This window comes from Salmo salar, chromosome 20 (assembly GCF_965601325.2).
Source record: "Salmo salar chromosome 20, fSalSal1, whole genome shotgun sequence".
NCBI lineage: Eukaryota > Metazoa > Chordata > Actinopteri > Salmoniformes > Salmonidae > Salmo > Salmo salar.
This window is the reverse complement of record NC_138310.1, coordinates 47,807,084-47,816,224: the sequence shown is the minus strand read 5'-3', so window position 1 is coordinate 47,816,224 and position 9,141 is coordinate 47,807,084.

Here is a 9,141-nt window from a genome sequence, read left to right as displayed (position 1 = left end):
TGTTCTATTTAATGTTTGATTTTATGTCCTGCTTTGTATGTATTGTATAGTGAGTTTCCAAGGGTATCTAAGGCTTAGAAAGAGAGCAAAGTTCCTCCTAGAACAAGGCATCCAGCCCCATGTGCCTTTTGGTCACTGGATGGGCCTCAGGGAAAAGTCTAACCGCATGCGTGGAATGTATCATATGATGTAGTCCTACATCGCCCCCCCCCCAAAAAAAAATGGTTGGGGCCAACACAACTCATGGCTTTCACGAGCACCACTGCACGTACGCCTTGACGATTCCAGGGTAAATGTCCTGTTTATACTATACCACTTTGCAATCAATCCATCTTGATCTGCCTGTTTTTTCAACCAGTCAGTCTGTGGGTTGAAACCGCTGCAATGAGGTGGAAATTAACATAAGCAAACGAGTATTCTCCTCCTCTGAGACATATACAGTGGGGAGAACAAGTATTTGATAACCTGCAAAATCGGCCTTGTTTCCTACTTACAAAGCATGTAGAGGTCTGTAATTATTATCATAGGTACACTTCAACTGTGAGAGACTGAATCTAAAACAAAAATCCAGAAAATGACATTGTATGATTTTTAAGTAATTAATTTGCATTTTATTGCATGACATAAGTATTTGATACATCAGAAAAGCAGAACTTAATATTTGGTATAGAAACCTTTGTTTGCAATTACAGAGATCATACGTTTCCTGTAGTTCTTGACCAGGTTTGCACACACTGTAGCAGGGATTTTGGCCCACTCCTCCATACAGACCTTCTCCAGATCCTTCAGGTTTCGGGGCTGTCGCTGGGCAATACGGACTTTCAGCTCCCTCCAAAGATTTTCTATTGGGTTCAGATCTGGAGACTGGCTAGGCCGGGGGTCGGCAACCCGCGGCTCTAGAGCCGCATGCGGCTCTTTAGCGCCGCCCTAGTGGCTCCCTGGAGCTTTTTCAAAAATATGAAAATGGAAAAAGATGGTGTGAATATATTTTTTGTTTTAATATAATTTATTATCCAATGCTGTAAAAATTTGTATAATAAATATTTAATTTCAACATTTCTGTCAACGAAGATTTACGTCATAGCCTGCGACACACGTTTATTTCAGCTCGGCGTAGTGCCAGACAGGTGGCTGTTGCAAACAAACCGGCAGGTGTGTCATGGGCCATGGATCCCAAAGGGGAAAAGATAGCTGAGGATAACAGAGGATTCCACAGTTCTTGGACCGAATCATTTGCTTTCATTGCCAATGCGGAAGGACTGCCTGCATGTTTGCTTTGTAATGAGAAGTTGTCAAATAACAAAAAGAGTAACGTGGAAAGACATTTCCATTCTTCCTGACAGTTATAGGAACATGAAAAAAATATGCATTTGGAGTATTATCCGTCTTTGGATCAACATACCTGTGCGAGCAGATATTCTCAAACATGAACTACATAAAATCCAAATACCGCACCCGCCTCACAGATGAGAGCTTGCGTGAAGATTAAAGTTACATCTTACATGCCCGATGTTGAGAAGCTGTCCAGTGATGTCCGAAAACAGAAGTCACATTAAACGGGTAAGAACACAATCCTGTCATAGCCACTTAGTTACTAAATATGTGCCTGTTTTTATAAAGTGATTTTTGTCAGTATATATTTGGAATGACACATAGGGATATTATTGTGTTTTGTTACTCAGGTCCGAGGATGGCTGCATTGTATTGTGCGTGTCAAAAGAGAAGAGGGTGCTGCTGCATTTTACCCTTGCACATTTGCAGACAACTAAAGAGAAGAGGATAATGCACAGAAACCTTTTCAAAAGGCTGCTGTTTTATTGCACTCTGTCTGTTGCCCAGATAAGGGGGAAAAGAGAATAAGATTGTATCGTATTATTGAGGATTGAAAAGGACTGCATTTTATTTCCATGGGGAGGTCTGAAATTACAGGAGGCCTATTATGCACGTTGCACGTTGTTTTTTCGAATCCTAAAATAAAAATGACATCAAATCTGATTTCTGTATTGTATTTCTATAATTTCATCAATGCACGAAACATAATACATTAATATTATAATGGAAGTTAAACTTAAAGCACCATCGTACAGCAGAGTAGTCACGTGGTGCGTCATTCTCTCCAGGATGCGCTGCAGGTAAAATAAACGTTTAATCATGAATGCTCATTATGTATTTGTAGCCTACTTATCATCTTGATAGTAGGCTAATATAGACACTTACAGCATGTGTTGCCTTCATTATAAGGCTTATATAAGGCTTTTAAGTTTTTGCGGCTCCAGACAGATTTGTTTTTAGTTTTTTTGGTCCAATATGGCTCTTTCAATATTTTGGGTTGCCGACCCCTGGGCTAGGCCAATCCAGGACCTTGAGATGCTTCTTACGGAGCCACTCCTTAGTTGCCCTGGCTGTGTGTTTCGGGTCGTTGTCATGCTGGAAGACCCAGCCACGACCCATCTTCAATGCTCTTACTGAGGGAAGGAGGTTGTTGGCCAAGATCTTGCGATACATGGCCCCATCCATCCTCCCCTCAATACGGTGCAGTCATCCTGTCCCCTTTGCAGAAAAGCATCCCCAAAGAATGATGTTTCCACCTCCATGCTTCACGGTTGGGATGGTGTTCTTGGGGTTGTACTCATCCTTCTTCTTCCTCCAAACACGGCGAGTGGAGTTTAGACCAAAAAGCTATTTTTGTCTCATCAGACCACATCTCCCATTCCTCCTCTGGATCATCCAGATGGTCATTGGCAAACTTCAGACGGGCCTGGAAATGCGCTGGCTTGAGCAGGGGGACCTTGCGTGCGCTGCAGGATTTTAATCCATGACGGCGTAGTGTGTTACTAATGGTTTTCTTTGAGACTCTGGTCCCAGCTCTCTTCAGGTCATTGACCAGGTCCTGCCGTGTAGTTCTGGGCTGATCCCTCACCTTCCTCATGATCATTGATGCCCCATGAGGTGAGCTCTTGCATGGAGCCCCAGACCGAGGGTGATTGACCGTCATCTTCAACTTCTTCCATGTTCAAATAATTGCGCCAACAGTTGTTGCCTTCTCACCAAGCTGCTTGCCTATTGTCCTGTAGCCCATCCCAGCCTTGTGCAGGTCTAAAATTTTATCCCTGATGTCCTTACACAGCTCTCTGGTCTTGGCCATTGTGGGGAGGTTGGAGTCTGTTTGAGTGTGTGGACAGGTGTCTTTTATACAGGTAACGAGTTCAAACAGGTGCGGTTAATACAGGTAATGAGTGAAGCGTGTGGGCACTTGTACTATAACTAACTGGAAAGTATTTTCCCACACACTGTCTGAGACTGGGTGGACATATTTGTTTGCTTTAGCATGAGAGACATAGATGGCTTTAATTGTGATTCAAAAGAACATTCCCACATTCCCAATACCTCAGGATGTGGGAGAATTCTGTTGGCGATCACAGACTAAATATTTAAAAAATTGCATCTTCCACTGCAGCCAAAGGTCTAAGAGTCTCCTACTGTTTTGTACTTAATTTCCCATTTTCTAGTCAGAGGCATTCAGCCAGGTGTGTCTGCTTTTGGGTCTCCAGGAAAGGGGTCAGACAGCGGGTAGTTGTTTTTGTGTACTTTGTCCTGTTGTATGACTTGTGCTTGACCTCGGTGTCTGGCTCTAGGAGGAAACTGGTTGATTCTTGTTTGTAGAGTGGCTCTATTTGCCCACAGCAAGCATCTTTCACCGTTCTGAATGACAAAAAAATCCATATGTTCTTCTGGAATATGAACACAGAAATTCTGGACATTTTGTACTCTTATTCTGGTGACGGAAAAATTACAGTCATGGTCTTGAATTGGAATCTCATTTTTCTGGTCTCGGTCTCTGACTTCTCGTACCCCTCCTAGTCTCGGTCTTGACTCAGTCTTGTCCCCCCTCCGGTCTTGGTCTTGACTCGGACTGGATTCTTTCCGGACTTGGTCTTGAATCGGTCTCGCTTTAGGTGGAAAGTCCTTTACTCAAGGCCAATTTTGTAGAGTGCTGCTTGATCTAAAAGTCTATCCGGGACAAAATCTGCCCTGTGATTTACCAGTAACAATGGCTATTTACAGTGGTATTTGCTTTACTTCAGCTATATACTGTATTATGTCATTTTCAGCTGCACAGTTAGAACTGGAAGCCCCACCCTGCAACCAGTTAACAGTGGAGTAGCTCCTCTTTTGTGTGAGTGTGGGTCAGACGACGGACAACTAGAGCTCTCTTTCGATGTCTTTTCTATCGCTTGGCACTCTGTTGGTAGAGGATGTGTGCACAGGTCCCCTGGTAAGACTCTTTTCTAGCATGTGAACTTTCTTGTGTAATTGTGTATACATTTTGTGTATGTGCATGCTAAGGTTTGAGTGCATAAAAGTTGTCGGTATGTCTGTTATTCATGCTGTGTGTGTGTTGACACCCTGCTGACTGGCGTGTGTCTCTCTCTCCGTATGGCAGGGATCATCAACTAGATTCAACCGCGGGCTGATTTTGTTCTTGAGTGGATGGTCCGGGGGCCAGAACATAATTGCAAATCATTTGTAGACTGCAAATTGGCTGCAAGAAGCCCAAACAGATATAATATTTGATTAAAACATAAAAATGTCAAACCTTGCTTTTGTAAATGATCACGTGTCTCTCTATTATGCGTGGAAATACTTGGGAACAGATATCCCAAATGAAAATCACTTGTGGCTGATATACTGGTGTTCCTCAATGTCCAACAATGAAAACAAAAAAAACATGGGGGACAAATAAAACCACCCGGAGGCCAAATTCAGCCCACAGGCCACCAGTTAGGGAACCCTGCCGTATGGTGTAGAGGACCAAGGGGTGCTGTGCTGTAACCAGACCTTGCACCGTGTGGTGGAGGATGGGTACCAGTGCTCCCCAGGTGGCCACTTGTATCTGCCATCCCGTGACATGGTGTGTGGCTCACACGTTCATCTCAACGATCCAGTCAATTACTGCTATTTTTTTTTTTTTTTTACCTTTATTTAACTAGGCAAGTCAGTTAAGAACAAATTCTTATTTTCAATGATGGCCTAGGAACAGTGGGTTAACTGCCTTGTTCAGGGGCAGAATGACAGATTTTTACCTTGTCAGCTCAGGGATTCGATCTAGCGACCTTTCGGTTACTAGTCCAATGCTCTAACCACTAGGCTACTTGCCGCTGTGGAGAGGAGACATACAGCCCTTAGGATGAAATCTGCCGCAACGGACACAAGTGAGTTGCTTTGTAGGGTGGAAACTATAGGTAGTTTATCCCGAAGACGTGAGGTTATCACTGTCTGGAAGCACAGTTCAGAGTGCCTAAGGGCTAATGATTAGATCACTTCATCTTCAGCAGAATGTATCCACTCTCCTTGTCTGTTGAAGAGTTGATGCAATGTCTTGAAGTGTGTGTGAGGGTGGGTGGGGGCGTGTGTGTGGGGGGGGCGTGTGGGCGCTTGTACTATAACTAACTGGAAAGTATTTTCCCACACACTGTCTGAGACTGGGTGGACATATTTGTTTGCTTATGCATGAGAGACATAGATGGCTTTAATTGTGATTCAAAAGAACGTTCCCACATTCCCAATACCTCAGGATGTGGGAGAATTCTGTGGGCGATCACAGAATAAATATGGAGTAGCTCCTCTTTTGTGTGAATGTGGGTCAGACGACGGACAACTAGAGCTCTCTTTCGGTGTCTTTTCCCACACACTGTCTGAGACTGGGTGGACATATTTGTTTTCTTATGCATGAGAGACATACAGTGCCTTGCGAAAGTATTCGGCCCCCTTGAACTTTTCGACCTTTTGCCTCATTTCAGGCTTCAAACATAAAGATATAAAACTGTAATTTTTTGTGAAGAATCAACAACAAGTGGGACACAATTATGAAGTGGAACGAAATGTGTTGGATATTTCAAACTTTTTTAACAAATAAAAAACTGAAAAATTGGCAGTGCAAAATTATTCAGCCCCTTTACTTTAAGTGCAGCAAACTCTCTGCAGAAGTTCAGTGAGAATCTCTGAATGATCCAATGTTGACCTAAATGACGATAAATAGAATCCACCTGTGTGTAATCAAGTCTCTGTATAAATGCACCTGCTCTGTGATAGTCTCAGAGGTCCGTTTAAAGCGCAGAGAGCATCATGAAGAACAAGGAACACACCAGGTAGGTCCGAGATACTGTTGTGGAGAAGTTTAAAGCCGGATTTGGATACAAAAAGATTTCCCAAGCTTTAAACATCCCAAGGAGCACTGTGCAAGCGATAATATTGAAATGGAAGGAGTATCAGACCACTGCAAATCTACAAAGACCCGGCCGTCCCTCTAAACTTTCAGCTCATACAAGGAGAAGACTGATCAGAGATGCAGCCAAGAGGCCCATGATCACTCTGGATGAACTGCAGAGATCTACAGCTGAGGTGGGAGACTCTGTCCATAGGACAACAATCAGTCGTATACTGCACAAATCTGGCCTTTATGGAAGAGTGGCAAGAAGAAAGCCATTTCTTAAAGATATCCATAAAAAGTGTCGTTTAAAGTTTGCCACTAGCCACCTGGGAGACACACCAAACATGTGGAAGAAGGTGCTCTGGTCAGATGAAACCAAAATCGAACTTTTTGGCAACAATGTTGTTCATTATTGACTGAAATAAGGGAAGTGTGTGAGAACAGTGCTGTTGAGACTGACACACTTGAATGTACTTTAGTTTTGACTTTGGCTGAATCCAAAATCATTCCCTTGTCCTCACACCTCCATTTGCACGTTCACACACACCTCAGCCATATGCAGAGGGGGTGAACATTATCGAGGGTGTAGGGGCTAATTAGACTCTCGTATAGCCACTTTGACCGAGCCAGCAAGGCTGCCAGCTCCAGAGCCAAGTGATATCCCATCATGCGCTGCGTTATGTTTAGAGTTTTCGTACAAAAGAATGAAGAGGTGTGTCTAATTATGAGCCCTGTTTATTATGTTTGTGTCTGATTGAGGCATGACACATGAAACAAAATACATTCCAAATGAAATGTTTAACTGTTACTGAAGTGTAAGTAGTGTAAAAACGACAGGGGGAATTCGTTCATTTGAATTTCGTGCTTGTTCTATTATTTAAATGTGGAAAATGAATTGCATCATTCAAGTCACGGGTGTGGCCTGAAGTTGAGGGGTTTATTGATCCTCTCGCCACTCTTGAAGTCACCCTCTGAGTTTCGTCAGCAACACATAACAACGGAGGGCACCTCCGAGCGAGTTGGTAAGAGCGAGGGGCTGGTTTGGGATCAGTGGTTGAAAAAGTACCCAATTGTCATAAATATAAGTAGTAAAGTAAAGTACAGATACCCCCAAAAAAACGACTTAAGTAGTACTTTCAAGTATTTTTACATAAGTACTTTACACCACTGTTTGGGATTCACTGAATGATGTAGAGTGGCTTCAAGACGCTGACCTAAAGTCAACATTTGAATAAATTGCCCTAACCAAAAAAAAGGATATAAAATTAATTGATTAGCTAAATGGATGGCCTCCCCTCTTGAGTACTGCAGTGCCTGTTGGTTTTGGTAATCTCTCTTCAGCCCTCAATCTGTTGATTCAAGCAGTCAATGGGCTAAAACTAAATCATTCTTATACCTAGACTCTCCAGATTACATTTCCTTGAGTGCTATATCCATCAAAGTATAATGGGTAAAATCCATTAAATTATAAATAATCTGTACAATATGGCTCTGAGTTCACCCAACATGACAGCTCTCTTTCTATTGGGAGGTCAAATGTTTTTTTCTCTGCACAGACACCACCATGCTGAGGAGTATTTCTGCCTGTAAAAAAAATAACTAATTCTGATTGATTGGGACTAGCTCCCCAGTGGGTGGGCCTATGGCTGCACCCTTGCCCAGTCTTGTGAAATCCATAGATTAGGGCCTAATGAATTCATTTCAATTGACTTATTTCTATTTCCTTGTATGAACTGTAACTCAGTAAGATATTTAATTGTTGCATTTCTATTTTTGTTCAGTATACTTTCGTTTTGACACTGATGCACAGTGACTTCACAACACTGATCAGAAGCATGTGTGTGTGTGTCCAGTTCTGCTAGGGACAGTGGAGTGTCTATGTTAACTGACGATAAGCTTAAAACTAACATCTTTATGATCTCTCATGAGCCATATCTTAGGATAAGTCATATTTTGTCTGTCTCGGTAGTGGTTTTCTGTAATATCACAAAAGACTGACTACATGTTTTGTTGCAATCTGTAATTGGTGCATCTTTTTTGGACTTTTAACTTAATTATAAATAAACTCAGCAAAAAACTCAAACATCCTCTCACTGTCAAATGCATTTATTTTCAGCAAACTTAACATATGTAAATATTTGTATGAACATAAGATTCAACAACTGAGACAAACTGTTCCACAGACGTGACTAACAGAAATGGAATAATGTGTCCCTGAAAAAAGGGGAGGTCAAAATCAAAAGTAACAGTCAGTATCTGGTGTGGCCACCAGCTGCATTAAGTACTGCAGTGCATCTCCTCCTCATGGACTACACTAGATTTGCCAGTTCTTGCTGTGAGATGTTACCCCACTCTTCCACCAAGGCACCTGCAAGTTCCCGGACATTTCTGGGGGGAATGGCCCTAGTCCTCACCCTCCGATCCAACAGGTTCCAGATGTGCTCAATGGGATTGAGATCCGGGCTCTTCACTGGCCATGACAGAACACTGACATTCTTGTCTTGCAGGAAATCACGCACAGAACGAGCAGTATGGCTGGTGGCATTGTCATGCTGGAGGGTCATGTCAGGATGAGTCTGCAGGAAGGGTACCACATGACAGAGGAGGATGTCTTCCCTGTAACACACAGTCCTGTCTGGTCCAGCGACGGTGGGTTTGTGCCCGTAGGCGACGTTGTTGCCAGTGATGTCTGGTGAGGACCTGCCTTACAACAGGCCTACAGTCCAGCCTCTCTCAGCCTATTACGGACAGTCTGAGCACTGATGGAGGGATTGTGCGTTCCTGGTGTAACTCGGGCAGTTGTTGTTGCCATCCTGTACCTGTTCCGCAGGTGTGATGTTCGGATGTACCAATCCTGTGCAGGTGTTGTTACACGTGGTCTGCCACTGCGAGGACGATCAGCTGTCCGTCCTGTCTCCCTGTAGCGCTGT